General features: G+C 40.1%; 1 pseudogene; it reads left to right on the top strand.

The window, feature by feature from the left end:
• The first annotated feature begins 10,936 nt into the window (after positions 1-10,936).
• The window catches only part of LOC145991667 (NADH-ubiquinone oxidoreductase chain 5 pseudogene), a 65,682-nt pseudogene continuing 53,588 nt past the window's right edge, over positions 10,937-23,030 (top strand).

Below are 23,030 nucleotides of genomic sequence, written 5' to 3' on the forward strand. Positions count from 1 at the left end.
GCGACACGTATAATTCACACCCAAGCGACAAGCGACACAATTCCCTTCAGTCTGAAGGAAAGCATTCACCCCGCATCCGTGAACAACGGACCGAAGCGACAAGACACACGTGCAGATTTTCCTGCGTCTTCTGTTCGAAAGGTTGCATTGACTACTGAAAGTTCGCTTCCAAGCGACTCGCGTCGCTTGTCGCCTGTAACTTTGGTGTGAAGAAATCTTCCTCACAGGAAACTCTTCGAACCGAAGCTGCACGTCTCGCTTGTCGCTTGCTTGTTGTTCTGCTTAGGCTGTTTTCTGGATACCGTATAGACAGAGTCGCGAGGGTTATTATCCGCGCATGCGCGATGCTTGCTTGCTTATAAACTGAAGTATCCCTGTCGTTCGTTGCTTCAGTGTGATACTTCCGTGTCGCTTGTCACATTGAACAAGCCACAGGAGAGAAGCGACAAGCAACATGTTTCGCTTGGATACGAACCCTCAGTAAACGTAACCTTCCGAACCGAAGCACCACGTGTCTCTTGTCGCTTGCGTGTCGTTCAAATTGGGCCGTTTTCTTAATATCGAGCGTAGAATCGCCTCGATCTGTTGGTACTGCCCGTGCGGTGAAAACTTTTATCATAGACGGAACGGAAGGGGATCCTGTCGCTTGTCACTTCTGTGTAAACCCCCGTGTGACTTGTCGCCTGTCGCGTGTTCCTTCCGTCTGAAAGCTCCCTGCGTGTACGATGGATAAAGATTGGATGGGAGCTAGAAAAGCAAGGCAGATTCTATACATTATCTAGCTATTGATAATCAACAAACTTTATTTGATATACTCATGTTCTTATGATTAAGGAATCATATTTATTCTCACTATAACTACAGTGAGCAAACTGATTACAGGTTTAATCCATTTTCGAGAATGATATTTTGTGATGTCTTCCAGTTATAACTTTTGTTGGCATGATATCCTGCATTACTTTTACGAGACGAGACGAGACAAAACGAGACTGGACGAGACAGAACCCTTCGACACGAGACGGGACAAACGAATATTTTCGAGACGAGACACGAGACGAGACAGCATTTCCACGAGACGAGACAGACCAAAGTCTCGTCTCGTCTCGTGGGCAACACTAATTGTGCCCTCCGCCAGAGTGCTTAGCAAAAATACGTTTGAGAGTTTACAAAATACAGGCCAATTTTAATTTATTGCGAATTATCGTGTCCGCTTAACCCTCCCCCCTCCTCTGTCGCCCGTGAATACTCGCTCAGAAACAAGGAAAAATACCAAGTTAAACAATGCAAAAAATAATTTGCAAGTTTGAATTATTGAAATACCTTACTTTTCTCCACGCCGAACAACGCTAGGAATCCAGGTTTGAATCCCGGCCAGGGCATGGGTGTTCTTTGTCAATGTCGCTGCATCAGTTTCATGATACATCACTCATCCTCATCTTCGCGATTAGTCATGTCACCACCCAAGTATTTTCCCATATAATTTAGATTTTGCTTATACCACTAGTCCTCTACAATTATATATACTACGGGCTGACAATTTAACTACCTTTACTTATTAAAATATTTAGCAGAATCTGAGGCCTTTGTGGGAAGTACGAAACGTAAATAGTATAGGCTATTTAACAATTTATTGAGGAAATAACGACTAGAAATTTGTCGTATACAACAGTGGTAACTTTAACAATAGAAATTTTCCAGTAACAAATTTAGTATAACTTATCTAATTAACATTAATCATTCAATTTAGAAATATAACCAAACTTCATATAGGGCAAAATAAATGTACCAGAATAAGTTTGTGTTTCCCATTACGTATTAAGGTTGGTTCAATGTTCTGTATTATTCTTACGTGGAAATTATATTATTAATCAGCAATTTTGAATAGGGAAGTTCTAAATCTAATTGAATACAAATGAACATGATTAGTGGATGTTGGTTAACTCTGAAAGGACCATCTGCGTAATGGTAGCATTAAACATAATATAAATAAATAGTGAACAAATGAAACTATTTAACTAAATCAAGTAATATGAATCTTATATTAAACTTAAATATATTAATAATACTACCAGTACACAGATGATTAGAGTCCAGCGCAGATATTTCTGCCGTGCGATGCGCGAAACAACTAAAGAAGCAGTGTTGCTAATGGAGCAGATAGAAAAATCGCTGCAGTGCGCCGATGCACAGGTGTTACGTACAACAAGAAAATTAGAGAATTCAGGTCTATCTAACGTTGAGTTTTAAACGTCATGCATTATACCAGGACTAGGATTAATATGTACTAACAAGTGGCTTTGTATGTAGCTACATACATGTGGACTAGAAATTCGCAAAATATGAACTAACACATAAGTAAAATTACCAAAAATGCTGCAAAGAAGACTTCTTCATACGATTCCTTATTTGAGTGATTTCAAACAAAATAAAAATATATATATATTATTTTTCATTGCATTAATGCACTGGTGGCGTTCTAACTTTTCACTCCCAAAACCCGTATACACTGGTATGGAACTGCAACGGCAGATAATAACATGCCAACGTGTTAAACCGCTACAATTGCACCATAACACTCCTCCTGAAGCAGTATTATTATTTCCTCTCTGAGATCGGCGACAGTCGGTTGCCTTTGTTGTACATTTACAAAGGATGCCGGCTTCCACAACAATAACAAGTACATATACTGCCACTAGACGATAAGCTGCGCGGCTTTTTCTTTTGTTATGAACCAGGGCCGGCGCTAGTCATTTTGCCTCCCTGGGAGGTGGCGGCAGATGCCGCTCTATTTCGACCCCCCCCCCCCCCCCCCGTTCATTACGCAGCAACGGAAAATTGAAAATCAATATATTCCTAACTAAAACATCAAAATATAACATAAATAATGAGACTTCTTATGCTATTTCAATACTATTCAGCGCAAAAGAATATCTCGCTCGATCACAGTTTTCAATAGGCTTATTTTTTTCTTCTCTTCAAATTTTGCCGCTCTGGGCGATGGCACGGTTCGCCCTCCCCTTCCGCCGGCCCTGCTATGAACTTGGTCACCCATCAAAGCATGGCAATTTTAACACAGAAAACAATATGTATCGCATTAAGCAGCAAAAGTGACAGCCTCCTCTATGCAATTTCTACAAGAACACGTGCCGGAGCCAGAGTTGAAATGATGTTGGAGCCACATAATTTATTTATTTTGAATAATTCCAAAATTATGAAATATGAACAATTTGTGAATTAAACCTGTTGAAATATGTAAAATTAAGTATATTTTCCTTAAATATGTAAAAGTAAGTATTTATTAAAGTTAGAAATATGGAAAAATATTGACAATAAAATGTACCTTAAATCACTACAAACAGTACTATTCGCACAGATATCACAAAATTTCAGCGATATTTCGTCAAACTAAAAGTATGTAATTTACCTATAAATCCTAGCCCTGATTATAACCAGTAGATAACATTGAACACAGCTATGGGTTCGGTAAATTGTCTACAGTTCAGAAAAAAACAACAACTGGGAACTTAGCTCCAGTTATTCAGAAGAGAGTAATTCCTCAATTCCTAATAAATCCTCGGTGTCGGTGTCGGTGTCGGTGGAATCGGACCCTACATGGATGACGAGAGGGGCAGCCGCCTCCTCGTAGTCGTCTATTAATCCCTCACGTTCCATGTACTCACGCTCCATCTGTTCTGCATGACGACATGTTGACGCCCATTCTTCGGTCGTGACTTTTTCAAATTTTTGTGTCGCAAGCGTCATGACGTCGTCCAATTTAAATGTCACATTATGTGATGCCACCCAGTTCTTTACAAGAGCCCAGATTTTTTCTATGGGATTTAATTCAGGATGATATGGTGGGAGTCTTAAAACGGAATGGCCATGTTCATTTAACAAAGAGTCCACTTTATATGTTACATGTTTCGCTTTATGTACTTTAATTATGTCATATAACTCAGGCTTCGTCATATCAGGTGTAAAGGGAATGCCTCTTCCTTGGAGCCAACTCTGCATGTCTTTCTTTAACGAGCCGAGAGTAGGAGCAGGATTTATTTGTGCATTGTGGTAAGAAGCGTTGTCAAGAATCACCACAGAACTGGGCGGCAGATTTGGAATTAATTTCTCACGGAGCCACTTCATAAAGTTTTCGCTATTCATGTCATCGTGGTAGTCTCCTGAATTGGTATTTGATTTGAATGAGAGTAGGGCATTGGGGACAAATCCATTCTTGCCTCCTGCGTGAACTATTACCAGGCGCCGTCCTTTAGACAAAGGAACCCGAAGCCCTCTTCCAGAGTCATCCGACCAAGAAAGCGATGTGGTGTGGGTGCTGTGCAAATAAGTCTCGTCTATGTATATTATTGGTCGGTCTTGTCGTCTGTAGTGCATTATTTGCCTCAAAAACATTGTTCTTTTAAGGCGAATATCTTGCATTTCTGTCAGAATGGTTCTATTGTTTTGTGTCTTCCTCCACCTAAATCCCATCTTTCGCAGCAAACGTCGCAAACTCTCTTGACTTCCCGCAAAATTTATGTCCGCCTGTAATTTGACATGCAATTTTTTCAATGTCGGCACTTCATTTTCACGCAGAGCGTAGTCGTATATGCGCCTACGGATAACGTTTTCATCGAAAGCGTCCACTGACGATTTGGTCGCTGGTCTTTGTCGTTCTTTCCCGGGAGTGTGGAATGATGTGGAGGGGCCTTCTGACATCTCAAGAGATTGTCTTTCGTTCATGATAGCCCTGATTGTTCTTTCAGGAACTCCAGTCGCAGCCGCTGCTCTCTTGCCAAAATGCTTTATTGGGATGCTAACAACATGACTGGCTTCCTCCTTCATGAACTCGTGCACGTTGCTTAGAATTTCCCGAGCTTGGCTATGCAAGGTTTTTGATTTCAACTTCGACAGAACTGGAGGCATTATGGAATTTAACGTTCATTAGCAAACACACACTTTTACATACACACACGCAATACACGCACACAACGTCAAACCGATCAAATACTTAGTATAAAATAAAAATATGGTGCTTCCAATCCAACAAAACTCACCGCCACTTTACCTGTCTTTCCCCTTCCGTGACAGAAATAGTGCTTCATTATTACAGTTGGCAACACTAGTTACTAGCTAGCCAATGAACATGCACTGCATAAAAGAAGCAAGCACTACGCCGTGCTATATTGCCACATTACCGTCCCTGCCGAACGGTGGGAACCGCGAGCTGGAGCGCCATTCAATTGTTTTCAATGATGTTTGCGCGAGTGTGTCCAGGAATGGAATGACAATATGGCAACAATAGCGAAGGTTTTCGAGCAGGGTAGAACACATGATGCTAAGAGAGAGGGAGACGAAACGAAAATTCGTTTCTACGCAACGGCAAATTTACGTGTGTGGCACTCTACTTCAGCTGACCGATTCTACCAGTTGAAGGTAGAGATATGAGATGTGAACCCAACAGCTGCCAGAGTACGAGAGAGAAAGAGAGTTGAGTTGAGTTGGTATTTTAAGTCCACTTTATGCACAGTAAGGCTAATCGGGACTGGACCTACAGTTTAAAGTGGGATCCGAACCACTTGTGCCTCCAACGGGTATCGAACCCGGGACCCCTTGATTACAAGGCGACGACGCTACCACTGCGCCATCGGGTAGGCCCAGAGAGAGAGAGAGCTCAGCTCGCCTTTCCACAGTCACATGACCTAGTGACGTATAACTTCCCCCAAAAAGGAAACAAATGAAAAACGAATTGCACACAATCTGACTCATATTCCTTTGCGAGCGAGGAATAGCGTTACAGTCAACAAGTGGAAGAAAAGCGAAATATAATAAACCAAACCAATAAACAATTACCTTTCTCTTTATTTTAGTTTTGAAATTCTTAGGAGCCGCAGTAGCTCAGTCGTTAGAGCGTCTGACTACCATGCGAGAGGCCCGGGTTCGATCTCCGGCGGGGGTGAACCGGGAATTTTTCCCACCTGTTAAAGCGGCCCCGGCGCCCACCCAACGTCATATAAAGTGGGAACCTGGAGGATACTCTGGGAGGAAAAGGCTGCCAGGAGCGTGGTGCTAATCACATCACCCCCAGCTTCAGCCGAGATCAAGAAAGTGTGGTGCCCTAACTCTACACCCCCCTATACACCTCCATGGCGTGGTGCAAACCACAGGGGAGCACTTAACCTCATTTTGGCTAATCATGATACCGTCGAATATGTGATTTTTTAATATAGCTATTTGTAATTTCACAGCAGCTTTCCTATATCTCATTCGTAAGTGTCTGGCAATGCTAAAATTTCATGATGATTGAATTGAATTGATTGAATTAGTGTTTTAAGTCCACTTTATGCACAGAACGGCTAATTTGGACTAGACCTACAGTTTAAAGTGGGATCCGAACCAGTGTGCCTCCACCGGGTATCGAACACGGGAACGCTTGATTGCAAGGCGACGAAGCTACCGCTACGCCATCGGGGAGGCCAAATTTCATGATGAGAATTACAACTCGCGAAACTTTAAAAAAATATTGTTTTAAAGCTTATCTGTATTAGTTTATAACAATTATAATTTATTTTCCATAATAATGTAATTGGTAATTATCCATATTCGTTTTACATGTGTACCAAGATAAATATTATTTTCTGCTAACACGTCTTCGTCTTCTTTCGTTTTGAATCATCTACATTATCTAAAGGTTTAAGCAACACATTTTAACTATCGATGTAAGTGTAAATCTGCTCATTTTGGTGTTTAACTTACAACGTTCGCCATGCAAGGTTTTGGGTGCGCGACAACTATTAGCAATGGAGTTGATGAGGAGGTTTGCGGCCTTAATTTTTGGTGAAATGTATTGGAAAAGATAGATATTAGGTTAAAACATCGAAGATCTTAGGAATTATTATAACAATGCAAACAGTGTTTCTTGCATTATATCTTAACTACTACTTACATTTCTCCAATACAGAAGCTAAACGAAAGGAGAAACAAATAACCTCGTAGCTCGGCCGCTATTGGCATTCTCCGAACATTTGCAGTGTTCTTTCGGAAGGGCAGGTGCTCCGATTTCCAGTTTTCCCCCTAGGTTTTTTCGGCCTCTTCCGTCGAACTACATAGAACACTGGAGGAATACAGCAGAGAGAGTTCACTGCGCCAGATGTGTCCTGAGCTCTCGCTACCTAACTTGGTGAGCTTTTCTTGTCAACAGTCGGGAGAAATTAGGAAATTTGAAGCATGTGAAGACATTACGAACGAAAAAAGCTGATTTGTAAAATAAGTATATCGAAATGTAGTGTTTTATTGTGCAGAAAAAAATGAAAATTTTCCGTTTTCTGTTGAGGGTTCGTGTGCTCCGTAAACTCTCTTCAGGCGACGCCTCTGGTTAGATTCCCGGCGTGGGTGATCTAAGGTCGGAATTCCGGCCTTGTCTCTACATAAACCGTCTCTGGGGCTCACCCAGCCTCAAATCAATGGGTACTTGGGGGGGGGGGGGCGGAGTAGCGTCAAATCATCGCCGACAAAACAAAATATCGACGGTACGTACAAAACATTGACACTACGAAACATCGACAGTACAAAACATCGACAGCGCAAAACATCAACAGTATAAAACATCGACAGAACAAAACATCAACGACAAAAACATCGACACCAAGAACATCGACGGTAAAAACCGACGGCAAAAACATCGACGGGAAAATCATTTTTTGACAAAGTTTTCCAAACTAAGGAATTGAAATCTAATCCCGAATATTTTGAGATGGGCTACCCTAAATTATAGTGTTTCAGTGAAACGAATGAGAGAACTCAAGTTGCCAACTCACAGTGCTACCGTGCTACCAATGTACAATGGTCATTGATAAGATTACAAATAAAGAAATTGCGCAGTGATCGTGATTGTTTAGTTTCTGATAACCATTTATCACTTCTCGCCGGTATCCGTATGAAAGATAAAAGGACCACCAGCTATTGTTATTCCTTGTTTATTAGACGCAGGAGACCGAAAGGACCAATATAGAGGCTATCCACCGGAAGGATGTGCCTTCACGCGGACACCATACTTGTAGCACAACTTCCGGTTCGTAGGTTCACAACATGCCGCTAAAGGGAGCTGAGAGTGTGTCATGTATGACAGGAACGAATGGGTGTGTACAAGACAAGGAGGATGTAAACTACGATCAGGGCTAAATAATTTTTCACGGATCTCTATTCATCCATTTCCTCGAGATCTAGGCGCCAAAATTATTGCATTCAAGCTGTCAGGTGTGAAAATTGGAAGCCCATTAGCAGGAGTAGACTCCGCAGTAATGACAACGGATGTGCAGGAACACAAAAAGTCGGGACCTGAAAAAAAATCCTGTTCCCATCCACACTTCGGAAAAAATGATAGAGTTTAAAAGTAGTTTATTCCCTTCATATATTTTTTTGTATTAAATGTCCGAAATTTATTGAAATTAGCAGTTTTTATTCCAGAAATGCAAAATGAATCATCACACGAGGATGATATTGTGTGTATAATTAACATTTGTTTTAGTATCGGGTAATGTTGAACATTTTCCGCTCCTATAATCTCCCAATTTAGTCGGGAAATAACATTATTTTTCCCGTTTTGAACGTCAGGACTTTAAAAATACCCCGTCCTGTTTCCTTCGCAACCAAAAAATTTCCGTCCCTCACCCCTTGCACTTCATTAAGGGAACAGCTAAGAGTAAGAGAATGGGGGAAAGCGAAGTATATCCAGGTTATGGGCAAAAATGAAAGAGGCGCGCTGGCATGGTTCAGATTAGGGGGATGGAAACAACTAAGAACGAGAAACGAAGCAGGGGAAACGATATGTCCTTTGTGCGAGGGGGAGGAGACGGATAAGCATATCCTACTGAACTGCCCTTCTACACGTGACCTAAGGAACAAATGGATGAAAAAACAGGTAGGGAGGTGATAGAAGTGGTAGACGACAGAATAAAGATAAAGGAAACGTGGCAGCAAGTTGCGAAATACCTGGGAGAAGTAAGAGAACGGCGGGGGAAAGCTATTAGAGAAGATCATGCTCCAGACGAGCCATTTTTATAGTGTAAGTGTGTGTAAAGTAAAATGTATGCGTTTTTTGGTGAGAGTGCAGGAAAAGAGAAGTGGGGCGAGGAAGAAGGAAGTAAGACTAGATGAACAACTGTTGAGGGAGGGGAATAATGTGTATGTAGGGGACAAAGTAAGAGACAGCTTAAAATAAATCTAAATGTAACAAAATAGTGTAGAAAAATCAAAAATATGTAGTGCGTACAGCCTATGGCTCGCACAAAAAGAAAATAAATCTAAATCATTAAAGGTAGAAGAGATATCATTCAAATCTCGATTTTCTCTCTGCTTTAGTGATATGAGCAAAAATATTACTTTTCCCTTCTAAAGATACTCGGTCATACTCAGATAGGTTACACGTTACGTTCTGGAAGTACATACGAACTGTATTAAATTTTTGTGTGTGTGTGTAACCAGAGGAAATATTTTTTTGTGTAACCAGAAAATTAAGTGCGGGCACTATTATTAAATTTCGTGTTTTGCAATGGAAATCTTTTCAACATTGATAGAGAAGATGTCCTAGGTTTGAACAACATAGTCAGGTAATGGTGTATCATTGTGTTTGTCCCATCATTAATTTTCCCAGTTTATTATTCATCTTCATCGTCACGTTTAACACAAATAGCAGAAAATTGACTTAAAATAACAATGAGCGTTTTGTAATTCTGCGTTCAAACGGGAACGAAACCAGCAAGTGTGCATTACCGCATCCCTGTGACTTGCCCTGACTGAAGAAAGAAGAAAATAGCTCCTTTTTCCGTTTTTCATACGTCCATACATCTCGCACTTTTTCACTTCAAACATAAATGTATGCATCCAAAGATTTACGTGTTTTAAGCGCTCTCGCTCGTCGCTCTGTAGGAAAAATTACTTCCTATATGCGGGCTACAAATATCGCCAATACAACGACGATCAGCAAAAGGATCTCATCCTGGAGTAATGCCGTATTACTTCCTAGCTGCTCATCCAATTGATATGCAAAGGCCTCTACTTTGCCCTGATATCTCTTATTCTCCTCCTCGTCAAGTGCTTTTATATGATCCATTTCATCCGGTATATAAAACGAGAAGAAAGGCCACAAGTACGCGCTTGAATTACCCGGCAACCGTCAACCAGAAGTTGTGCTACAGTTCCACAATCGATTTTGCCGTTCGATATGTTTTTGTTTATTCGTGGATAGCTACTATACAACTTGACTTTTCCGTAGTGACTTTCCTTCGGTTCATGCACTGGTATACCTTGTAGCATGGCCTCTTGCTATCAAAACGAGCTACGTGAGTAACAATGTACACGTAATTTTCAGTCAAGCAAAGCAAACTTCAAGTCACATGTAAGCGTATACACTGTGTGCAAGTAATATAACTACCCCCTTGCAATATTTTCTCGCCCCCTTCCCCTCCAGACATTTTCCCCCGGCGCCGTCACCACGAAGTACCTCTGTTGTATTTGAATCAAGGGGTTCGAGGTTTGATCCCCGGTGGAGGAAAGTTGCACAGTGGGTATGGATTCTTTAAACTAAAGGTTCAGTTCCGATTAACCATTCGTGGGTCACACGAAAAAGTTATCTTGTTGATCGCTCACGGTGCCAGAGACCGTGCTCTTAAAATGTTAAATTAAAGGTCTACAACGCCAAATCCTGAAAAAAATAACGGTGAAAGATGTTTCATATTGGATTGCGACGACATGGAATGAAGTTAAGAACTCAACACTTCAAAGATCATGGAGAAAGCTGTTTGGTTTGGAGAAATCCAACGAAACTTTGCCGGGATCGGAAAATAAAAATGTCTCTCAACTCGTCCAGCTAGCTAATGAGCTACCAGTGGAAACGCCAATCGAAAATGAAGACGTCCTCGAGTGGTGTAACCAAGATCAACAAATGGAGCTGACTGACGACGCTATTGTTGATATAGTCGTCAATCCTGAAGAAAATTACGAGGAGCACGACACCGACGAGAGCACCCCGAAAATATCACATTCTGAGGGAATGAAGGCAATCGAAGCTGTTATAGCCTACGTTGAACAGCAAGAAGAGTCTACGCCGCTTGATCTACTCTCCCTACAGCGTTGGCGTTACATCGCAGCATCGAAGAGGCTAGTCCAAAAAACTATGAAATACTTTTTGAAAAGTAATCTTCTCATTTATGTGGTACTAGTAATAAATAATTACTATACAGGTGTAAGTGTTGTTTCGTCATTTACGACCTATTAGCACATTATCTCCGTATTATCCGAGTTTTTCCGTATCCGAAGTAGCCTCGGTCTCAATTAGCTCGGTTAATCGCGAGTCTACTGTATTTGAAAACAATTGAGATTGTATAAAACTACGAATTGCATGTTTCAGTTTTAAAGAAAAAAAATATATAGGACAAAATAAGTAATATTCGAAATAACGAAAAATTCAATGTTACATATGCACCCATAAAACTAAACAAAAAAATCGTTTTAATTCCCCTTTATGCACAGAGAAGTTAATCGGGACTGGACCCACAGTTTAAAATAGAATCTGAATAACCATGTGCTTTCACTGGGTATCGAACCCTTGACCCCTTGATTACAGGGTAACACTGCGTTAATTGCGAGACAATTCTTAAAATGAGTTTCTTTTGCAAATAAAGTAACTGGTGATTAAAAGTATTTTTAAATTTTTCACAGCACTTTTACAAATGTTACACTGATGGGTATCAATGACCATCTGAATCAAACTGTCCATCTAGTGAGTCACTTTCCCTCAGAATATTCGCTCTTCTTCCCTTATGTCCACCTTATCAGGGACGGCGTTCCAGGCGGGCTAGGGGACTGAGGCCCCACAAAACATCTCTGGCTCCCTTCTCTCCAAGATTTTTATAGTAGGTTAGACTTATTTCGACCAAAAATAGGAAAAACTAGAAGCTTTCCCACTCAATATTTTCCATTAAAAACTTCCATTTGGCCAATCATAACTCACCAAACTTGCTGCAAAAATTGAATCACTATTTTTAGGAATAGGTCTAACAGGTGCGAAAATATTTTTTAAATTATAAGTAGGAGGACGTTCAACACCTAATGAAACTTCAAGCTTCATTTACATGGACGTGCGAACGGGGAGGCAAGGCTGGTCGCCTGTCACACCCCTAATCCTTTACTTAGAAATGCAATGTAATCTTATTGTCAGTGGCGTCGCTAGGCGATCTGCTTTGGGGGGGCTGCAACTAGATACATGACTTAATACTATTGTAAATATTTTTAATGTTTGAAAATAGCAAAGTGATTAATAAGACAATAATATATAACAAGCATAAGGAATTAAAACTAACATAGACTTACTGCATTATTTTTTATGAAAACAGATGGATATTCTTGTCCTGTTTTTCTAATGCTGGTGAACTATGTCTTTATGTATCAGCTGTACTCTGCGGTTCGAATTTCTTGCAAAATTATCATTAACACAATCCACACACAATTCATGACACTCTTCCTTTTCTATGGCCAGTATTGCAAGTGAAGAAAGTCTGTCTTGGGCCATACTATTACGCAAAAATGTCTTGATTCTCTTCAAACAGGTAAAACTCCTCTCACACGATGCTGATGTCACAGGAATTGTCACTGCAATTTGCAACATTCTGCTTAAGTTTGGAAACATGTCTTTTGGAATGGCGTTCATTAAATGTACTATGGATGTGATGGTGTATGTCAATTTCTTTAGGTAAATTTTTGCAACCATGATTTCAGCGATCCGCACTTGTAATTGAAAATAGTCACAAAAACCACTCAAGAATTGAGGGTTCAAAAATAAGTCAAAATTTGTTGTAAGTAAAGAAGGCGACATATGCTGAATTCCAACCAGAACACTGGAAGTTGAAACGACTTTCCAGCTCATTTATCATTCGATCAATGATAGTGTAAAAAAAGTCCGCAGAATGCAGGTTTATCGGTATCAGTTTTGTGCCCCAGGGTTTCATTTACAACGTGGTCTTATTTCATTGAGAGTTACCTTTTGTTTCGCAAATGCCTCTGCCTCTTTGTATACAGAGTTAAAATATTCTTAATTTCACATACCGCGTAAAGTGTCAAGCACTGCATTAACACCTGCAATTGCCTTCGCAATATCAAGGCTTGGTGACTGCAACTTGTTATTGAGAATTTCTGTTATGGACAGAAGCTCAATGAAAATAAACAGAGACGTCATGGTTGAGAATTTTCTTAAAAATTCATAAAGGCCTAGGGCTGTACATTTATCTGCTGAATCTGATGGTTTCCTCAGATATTTCAAAAGAGCATCATAAGTTTTTCTCACCGCAAGTAGAGACCTTATTTGGCAAGCCCATCTAGTGCTACTTAGATTTTTTAGTTCTGCACGAACATTTAACTCTGTCTGTATTTCCACAAACCGTGTATGAGCTATTCCGGACGTAGAAAAGTAGGTATACAAGCACTTGAGGATATCAAAAAAATTTCCAACTTCAGGAATATCTGTACAAATGTTAACTAGAACCAAATTTAACCTGTGAGCATAGCAATGAACGTATAGTGCAAAGGGATGTTCTTCCCTAAATAGCCGTTGAACACCACTATTTTGGCCACTCATGACAACGGCACCATCATACCCCTGACCAACACATATTGCATTTTTTATATCATATTCAGACAGCTTTTCACAAAGTCGTGCCTTTAGTCCCATTGCACTTAAATCTTTAACATTAAAAAAACACAAAAACCTCTCATTAAGTTTGTTATAAACAAAATAGCGAAGACACACGCTCATTTGTTCAACCTTATCTATGTCCATTGTATCGTCTGCAATAACTGCAAAACAGACACTTTCATTTACCTCCGTTAATATTTTTTCTCTCAGCAAAGCTGCACTACATTCCAGCAGAACGTTCTGGGAGTCTGGAGAATGATACGTGGCATTCTTTGGCATAACGTTTTGAAATGTTACACTAAAATCAGTATCAAACTTCCCTAATGTCTTCAGAATTTCACGCACATTTCCTTGATTGAAACTTTCTTCACTTTCATCATGGCCTCTTTGTGCTATGCACTGCCTACCTGTGAGCAATAACACTTCAACAACGCGATGAAGATAAGAACGGCGGTTTTTATTTCACTCACACTGGCATTTGTCAAACGATTAACTACTGTCCCCAATTTTTCTGTACTTTGGAACGTCAGCCATTTTTCAGTTGCTATTACATGAGAAGCATATTTCTCGTGATCTTTAAATTTGTATATAGCCTTTTTCCAGTTACGAACACCAATACTGGAAAATGCAGGATCTGCCTTACCTGTCTGGCCTACGAAATGTCTACAGGGAAAACAAAAATTGGGGGGGCTTATCGAGGGATTGGGAGGGCTGAAGCCCCCCCAAAAAGGGCCTAGCGACGCCACTGCTTATTGCAGTTATAATACGTATTATACTCTAAAAGAATGTTACCTATTTTGAAGACGGAAAATATGCAAGCAACTACTGGAGAGGGGATTGCTTGTATTACTCTGTATATAATTGAACTATTCCACTCCATTTTCTAAGAAATTTCTTGTTGTTAACACTCACTCATACTTTATTCGTTAGCTATGAGCTGTGTTGCTTAATGCCGCTGGCGAAATAATGGCTCATACTTGGAAATTAATAACTTATGTGTAGTTGTTTTGAATCTGAACTGAGACTAATTTAAAGTCACATATAATTTAAACAGTATGATCTTTTTTTTAATAATGCAATACATATATAGCTTAATTGCAAGTAGTCCAACAAGGCATGGTATCTTCGAAAGCATCTTAAGAGATTCAAGATAGAAACTTATTTCTTTAAAGATCCTATCTGTAACAAGATGGGTTTGCTGTGCGAATACTATGACCGTCATAAAATCTTTCCGTAAATATTTGACGTCAGGAAATAGTCTCAGATACAAAAGTAACTAAAGTGAAGGCAATAGAAGACGACTCATTTCGCAAATGAGAATGGCGGAACCAAGGGAAGCATTGGCCATCTAAAATTTTCAGGTTTATTAAAATTTACAAGTCAATGGTACTTTTGTTGACCTCTTTGGACCAGAAAAGCAAATTTGATGATTTCACAAATGTAACAGTTATTTCAAAGAATAAAAATAATCTTGGACGCATATTTTTATGGCCTAGATAACTTTTTAATCCTCCCCAAAAAAGTTAAGCGGCAAGTTTGATTGTGAACCCCTAAAGTTAGATTCCAAGTTACGCCCATGGACTTGGATATAGAAATTCCTCCCGTCAAAACAAAAAAAAATAAAAAAAATTCTATCACGGACTAGATAATACGTGGCAAAATGATGTCCAAAAGTGGCGGCGATTGGGTTCCAAAACTGGGGGGAGGGCAAGGTGCCAAAACTAGGGGGCGAGGACAGGACAGTTTACTTTCCCTTGGTACATAAGGTTTAGCATAGTGCGGGAGAAAATGTGGCAAAAAACGTGAGGGGGTGTAGCAACTGCCCCCCACGCCCCCATAATCTCCGCCACTAGTTGAATGTGAAAGAACATTTTTCTACTTTGTAACAAATCATGGGTTATCTTCGTAATAGGATTGGTAACTAGAGGTTGAGTGCTGTATTTATTCCCTCAAATGTAACAGTTATTTAACAAAATAGTCCTGGACATTATTTTTATAGGATGGAAAACTTTTTGATTCTTGATTAGTGCAGTGGCGCCGATTAGGAAGGCATGGGGATGTAGATGCTACCCCACCCCACACTTTTTGCCGCTTTTGCACCCGCATTGTGCTAAACCGTATGTACCTAAGTAAATTGTTCTTGCCCCCCCCCCCCATTCCCCCAAGTTTTGGAACCCAATCGCCTCCTCTGCATTTAACTGTTGATGAATAACACAAAGTTTATAAAGGTTGTTAAAGGCAATTTTGAACGTTTCAACCATTGCAAGCAGTTGCTGAATGGTTCTTATTTCTCATTCTCTTCCATATCACGGGGCCTCCCCCATGCCGCAGTGATAGCGTCAACGCCTTGTAATCATGGGGTCCCGGGTTCGATACCCGGTGGAGGCACAAGTGGTTCGGATTCCACTTTAAGCTGTAGGTCCAGTCCCGATTAGCCTTACTGTGCATAAAGTTGACTTAAAACACCAACTCAACTCAACTCTTCCATATCACAACAGTTGTGAGCGGCGGAAGATTGTAGCTTTCCGTTCATAAATTCGGAACTTTCTGAATTGAAACGGCCAAATCCACATCACACATCACTGTCCTTAGTAAAGTATCCTTTAATTTAGAAATAAATAAATCATTTTATTATCCTCTTCACATGTAGCTCTTCTGCTTTCACATGCTGGAATCAAAATGGGCTACTATGACAGTGCAGAAAATATTTTCTAACCTCAGAAATGAGGTTAATATAAGTCTAACCAAAGTAAATACTGCAATACGATGCAAAAATCAGCACGCTTGGGCAATGTAGGCGTACTCCTAAGACTCCGAAGAGCATTAAATTGCCCAAGCATGCTGACTTTTGCACAAATGGCAGTATTTTATCGTGGAATTCGAGCTACTTAATGAAATGTACCCCCACCAGGGATCAAACTCGGGATCACTTGGTTACAAGGCAGTAATCTTATGCCAGACTACCTGGGTGTGGAGCTCAGTTTTAATATTTCTAATTCATAGTTTGTTAACGTCGTATTTCTCTCTCTCGGAATTTTTAGCGATAAGGATATACGTATACAGTGCCTTTCACGGCCGAGGTGGCCGTTGGGCGACGGCTAGCGCATCGGGAAGTAAGAGCACATCTGCCGGCATTTAAACCCACAACTGTACGCTGACCTTGGCATTGGACACGTCAGTGCTTCAGTATCCAGACAGCTGTTGTCCAGTTTGCACGTGTTTGTGAAGTGTTAAATTGTTAACAACTGTTTTAGATTGTTTTGTTTTAGTTTACGTATTACCAGTTGTTTTTTTCTGCAGTCTAATAATGCCACGCTACACGTACAATTTGAAACAAAGAATTTAAATATACGACTCTTACGTCATTACGAATTATTGTAGCGAAGTTAGAATGCCTTTTTCAGCAGAATTCCCAGATGTTCCTGTTTCACACAGAAACTTAAGAACAAATTTAGGAAAATAGGGTCTGCTCTTGTTAAGGTAAAACGGCATGAGCTTACTGAGGATAAACTACATACAGAAAACTAAATGCATCATATCGATTGATGCACTAAAGTGTGTTTTATGGCTTCTTCAGAGAATCAGATTCAAATTTGATGCATTTCGGTGCATTTTTGTATGTCGTGGAAGAAACACCAAAGTGCATCGTTTGATTCAAGTGAGGATTAATTTCAATCCAGATGCACTTCAATGCATCAGTTGATGTTCCTTGATGCACCTTCCTACATCTTTTTGGATAATGCACAAACGTTTGGTCTGAGCTACAGTGTTTATGTAGCTCAGACGAAACGATTAACTGCATAATCAAAAAAGATGCAGGAAGGTGCATGAAAACGCATTAACTGATGCATTGAAGTGCATCTCGACTGAAAGGAATCCTCACTTGAATCAAACGATGCACTTTGGTGTTTCTTTCACGACATACAAAAATGTACCCAAATGCATCAAATGTGAATCTGATTCTCTGAAGAAGCCATAAAACACACTTTAGTGCATCAATCGATGCATTCTGGTGCATCAACCGATATGATGCATTTAGTTTTCTGAGTGTAGATGACGTTGGAACAGGATTGAAACATACTCCTCAAAAACCTCTCCGGCGCCTTGCACAAGAAACAGACATATGTTGAACGTCATCGTGGAGAGCTACCAAGCTTTTATACCGGAAGCCATATATTAGAAGAATTGAAAGAAAATATGAAGAAATAATTTGAAGCAATTTCGGAAGAGGAACTGATACGTGTTAGTGAAAATTTCCTATAAATATGTGGATGCAGGAGGACATCATTTCAAAAACATTTTGTAACACGGTATGTGTTAATTTTAATTTTAGTCAATGCAATTGTACGAGCTTATTTAATTACATAGCTAGCGGTTCCAGTTACGCGGATGTTGCATCCAGTTTGCCGGCAGACGCATTCCTACTTCCCGGCGCGATAGCCGCCGCTCGGCCTTGAAAGGCACTGTATAATTATGACAGGAATGAGAGAACATTGCTAACACTAATATTATCGGTACTCGAATGAGGAACTAACTTACAAACAGAAATGAAGCTTAAGGGTTCTTTAGATGTTGAACGTCCTCCTGTTTATAAAAATTTTCTCACCTCTTAGACCTATTCTAAAAATAGCGATTCGATTTATAGGGGAATTATACACATTTAGCTGTATATGCACATATTCTTCGTAGTAGTGTAATTGGGCCGGTTCAAAGTAATACTTTGTAGGTATGCATTTGTAGCCTCTTTTTTTATCAATTGAATATCAGTTTTTGACATATTTTGACAATTTTTTGTCTGTGTTTTAGCGTTTAGCGATGTTTTAGTAAAATTTCCCTTTTTTTCCCTTTTTTCCCACTCATACTTGGTAGGTATATCACGATCTTACGTGATACAACTTAACCTATCTTTTTTTTCTTAAGATTTTTTAATTTTTTTACGATCCTAAGTGATATAACTTAACCTATCATTTTTTTATATTTACGCATCGAACTAACCTACAAGGGACTCTGTTTGTTTTAATATTTCAGTATTTTAATGTTTTCACAAATTTTATATAACCTAAAATGTGTTGGATGTTGATTTTTTTTTTAGTATGTGGCAATTTTTTTATGAATTTTTAAAACTGCTCCGTGACCCTCTCGTTCTTCACGTCGTGGACGAAGGACTTCTCTGCGATCAGGATGACGCTGCACAGAGTATCGGCAGGCAGCGCATCGTGGAACTCGCAGACGACCTTGATGTTGGTGCGATCGTTGACCACCACCTGCTTCCTTTTTGTGGTATTGATGACGAACATCGGCCTGCGTGCTTTGAATTCGCTGGGCGCGTAGTACATGTTCACGCTTCCCTCGGTCACGCGCTTGTAAGAGGTGTAAGCTTCGTAAAGTTTTAGATAATCGTCTTTGGTCATGTCGAGGTTGTAATTCTCGCGCGGGAACACTTCGTTGCGTCCATTCTTCAGATAAACGTTCTTGATCTTGCAGTCGTCGAATTTGCTGGAATCTTTTTCCTGATTCTTGTCCCTCCCGGTCTGAAAGAGCACTACGACGAAATCTGGCATGTCGAACTGTATGTTGTTGAACTGAGTCGTCACGTCAAATTCCATGTGACTTCCCGACGCTAACTTCTGCACGCACTGGTAACCGTGAAAGTGAATCGGCACCTGCGGACTTTTCAAGATCTCCGCTCTGTACTTGAGGGCGTAGTTCGTTTCGTATTCCACCACCGGCATTCTCAACTCCATGCTCCGGATGACGCACTTGGCTGCTTCGGGTAAAGTGTTGGCTATCGGCGTGCCGTCGGCGTTTAAGTTGGTGTATCGCATCAGTGCGTCGTTGTCGTTGGCCGCTCTTCGAAATGTGACTCTCAGTCCTCCCTTCCACATGATCTCCTTGTAGTCCGAGAAGAAACCGGGCAGCAGACGCATGGGAAAGAGCACCGTATGACTTCTCGTCGATATTTTGGTCCCCGCTTCGAATCCTCCCGCCTGATAGTACGCTGCGTCCGTTTTGGATAATTTCAATGTTCCCACTGCCGTCGACGTGATGCCTGGATAATCGATTCTGTCGATGACGGTGTTGTGTTTCCTCACCTCCACCTGCGAGAACAGGTGAGGCACGAAGTTGTCCACGAGTTTCAAATTGGCATTGGGCGGAAACGCGTCTCCGCTTTCTTTCTTCACCACGTCGAATTGAAGGTAAAGGTCCGCTCTGTGAGGATGAACGAACCCGTCGCCTACGTCCACGTCGTATTCGATCTCCCTGTTCGCTTCGTTCAAATTTGCGAACGTGCGACGGTTGGGAGGAAAAGATTGCAACTCGTAACTTTCGATTTGCTCCATTTTTTTTCACTATGTGTGTTATTTATTATACGTTGATCTCCACGATGGCAGTGGTCGTTGCACCTGCAAAATCCACCACCTCTCCTTTCTCGTTCGTCACCACCAACTCTATGTCGTCTATGCGGTTGCGACATACTGGAAAATAGATCGGCGAAGAGGGTGTGTAGATGATCGGTTCCATGAATTCGGAACTGGGTTTGAACGTGGCTATGATTCCCGTCTGCTTGTGACTTCCCAACAACCCCCCTTCGGATTTCGTGATCATGCCTTCCGCCACGTTGCAGTGTACGTTCAAAGTCTCGATGGCCAAGAATTTAGGAATGTTTGCTGCCGTGTGCTTGATGCCAGCTTCGAGTTTTGTGTCGTTCTCGAAACCTAAAAGTTCTCCCATGGTGTCCAGGTCCACCGACGCCGACACGATTTCCACTCTGTGCGTGACCGAATTTTGAGAAAGGTACGTGCCTTTGGGTAATTGAGCTTGCAAAGTAGAAAGATTGTATTGGCCTGGCGTGACGACGATATGTTCGCTTCCGACGCTAATTTTGTTGTTGTGCTGCGTGACGTTAGGTATGAGGTACATGCTGTAGAATGCACGCAGAGCTACGGATTTAGGATAGACGATGTCGTCGTGCAGCGTGAGTTTCAAGATCGAAGATTCGCTCGTGAGATGGAACACGCCCATCGTGATGCTTTAGATTCCACAATGCTTTCTGGAAATCTTCCACCTGCGGCTTATTTATTTTAGAGAGAAACGCGAGCATGGAGAGACAGAGATGACCGCAGTTCACGTCTCCGAAATTTTGAATGCGTTCGTCGTTGTAGTATATAGGATTGTTCGTTTTCAGATAACGGACTAAATTTGTAGGTGGAACACCTCCGAAAGAATCGAAAACGAATGCTTTATCATTTTTGTGGTAACATATCCAATGCGTGCCTGGATTTTCTTGACTGTCCAAGTTGACTACGCCGCATTCTCTTCTTTTAACGGTTGAAGGTAACGAGTCGGACATGAAAACTCCTCTGAAGTGTTTGATTTGTAATGGTTTGATCAGAGATTCAATGTCTCGGTTGGTGAGTGCTGCTGTTTCTTTTTTTTAAACTTCCTCATCACGACCTTCCCCCCTTTCTTCTCCATGACCAAGTTGTGACGTTTCTGTTCTTCCAACTCGGCTTTGTTCTTCTTCGAGTCGATGACGGTTTTCGCGATGGCGGCGCTACCCCCAGCCAAACTTCCAACGGCCCCCAAAGCCGCAAGGATGGCCGGGATGCTGAATATGAAACCTCCTATCTTTTGCTGTTTCCGCGAACGCTGCAACCGTCTCAATTGAGGTGTGCTGAGAAGCAATTTCATTCCGTGTCCTTTGGTCAAGCAAGAACGTTTCTTCTCGCGCTGTTTCTTGGTGAGTAACCCATCGAGGGCACCTAGATTTTTAAGATTCGAATATGGTATCTGGTACACGACACCCTTGGGCTTCATGTTGATGCTCTATATGTTATTTTCACGGTATGTTATTTATATATATAAATGTTCTGAGATTTTTTTGTTTCCCTCTCGTGTAACTTTTTTTTTCAAGGTATGTTATTTATATATATATGTTCTGAGATTTTTTTGTTTCCCTCTCTCGTGTAATTTTTTTTTCAAGGTATGTTATTTATATATATGTATGTTCCGAGATTTTTTTTCCCTCTCTCGTGTAATTTTTTTTTCAAGTTATGTTATTTTATATACTCCGCACAGCCGTTACACAAATTCTATTACGTGCTTCGTTTTCTTACCAAGAAGTTCCTTTGTCCCCTTGTACACGATTCGAGTTTTGTTCTCGATTAAGATAGATAGCTTCTCGTCGGATAACATGTTAGCGTATCGATCTGGTAAAAATAGACTGTATTGTCCGTCGAGCAACAGACGCACCTTGGGACCATACTGGGTAGAAACGATTGAACCGGATGTTATCGTGTAAGGTTTGCCGACTTCCAATTCCTGAATTTTTACATACTCGACTGACAAATTTAGCATCTGTTTTAATGCTTGGAGGTCACTCATTTTTTTTTCAGTCATATCGAAGAGAAATTTCAGGGTGTGTCTTAGAGAATTTTAAATTTTTCACAATGTGTTATTTATATATACCGAAGAATTTTTTTTTTGATCTCGTAGATTTTTTTTCACGATGTGTTATTTAAATATCAAGTTTTTTTTACTTGTACATTTTTTTTGGCACGTACATTTTTTGTCTTGTACATTTTTTTTGACACGCATATTTTTTTTTCGTATATTTTTTTGACGTACATTTTTTGGACACGTACATTTTTTTTGTTGCACATTTTTTTGACAACTTTTTTTTGTCATATTTTTTTTGACACGTACAATTTTTTTGACACGTATATTTTTTTTACACCTACATTTTTTTTCACATTTTTTTTTGACCGGTACATTTTTTTTAACACGTACTTTTTTTCTTGCACATTTTTTGACAACTTTTTTTTGACGACAATTTTTTTTGACGATAAAAAATTTTTACGATAAGGCAACTTTTTTCTGACGGTGATAATTTTTCCACGTCAACTTTTTTTGACGAGACAAATTTTTTTTGACGATAAAAAATTTTTACGATAAGGCAACTTTTTTTCTAACGGTGATAATTTTTTCACGTCCTTTTTTTTTTGGCGTGACAAATTTTTTTGACGATAAAAAATTTTTACGATAAGGCAACTTTTTTCTGACGGTGATAATTTTTCCACGTCAACTTTTTTTTGAAGACAAATTTTTTTTGGCGATAAAAAATTTTTACGATAAGGCAACTTTTTTTCTGACGATGATAATTTTTCCACGTCAACTTTTTTTGACGAGACACATTTTTTTGACGATAAAGAATTTTTACGATAAGGCAACTTTTTTTTTCTGACGATGATAATTTTTCCACGTCAACTTTTTTTTGACGAGACAAATTTTTTTTTACGATAAAAAATTTTTACGATAAGGCAATTTTTTTTCTGACGGTGATAATTTT

Source organism: Lepisma saccharinum, chromosome 8 (assembly GCF_977018435.1).
Source record: "Lepisma saccharinum chromosome 8, izLepSacc3.1, whole genome shotgun sequence".
Lineage (NCBI taxonomy): Eukaryota > Metazoa > Arthropoda > Insecta > Zygentoma > Lepismatidae > Lepisma > Lepisma saccharinum.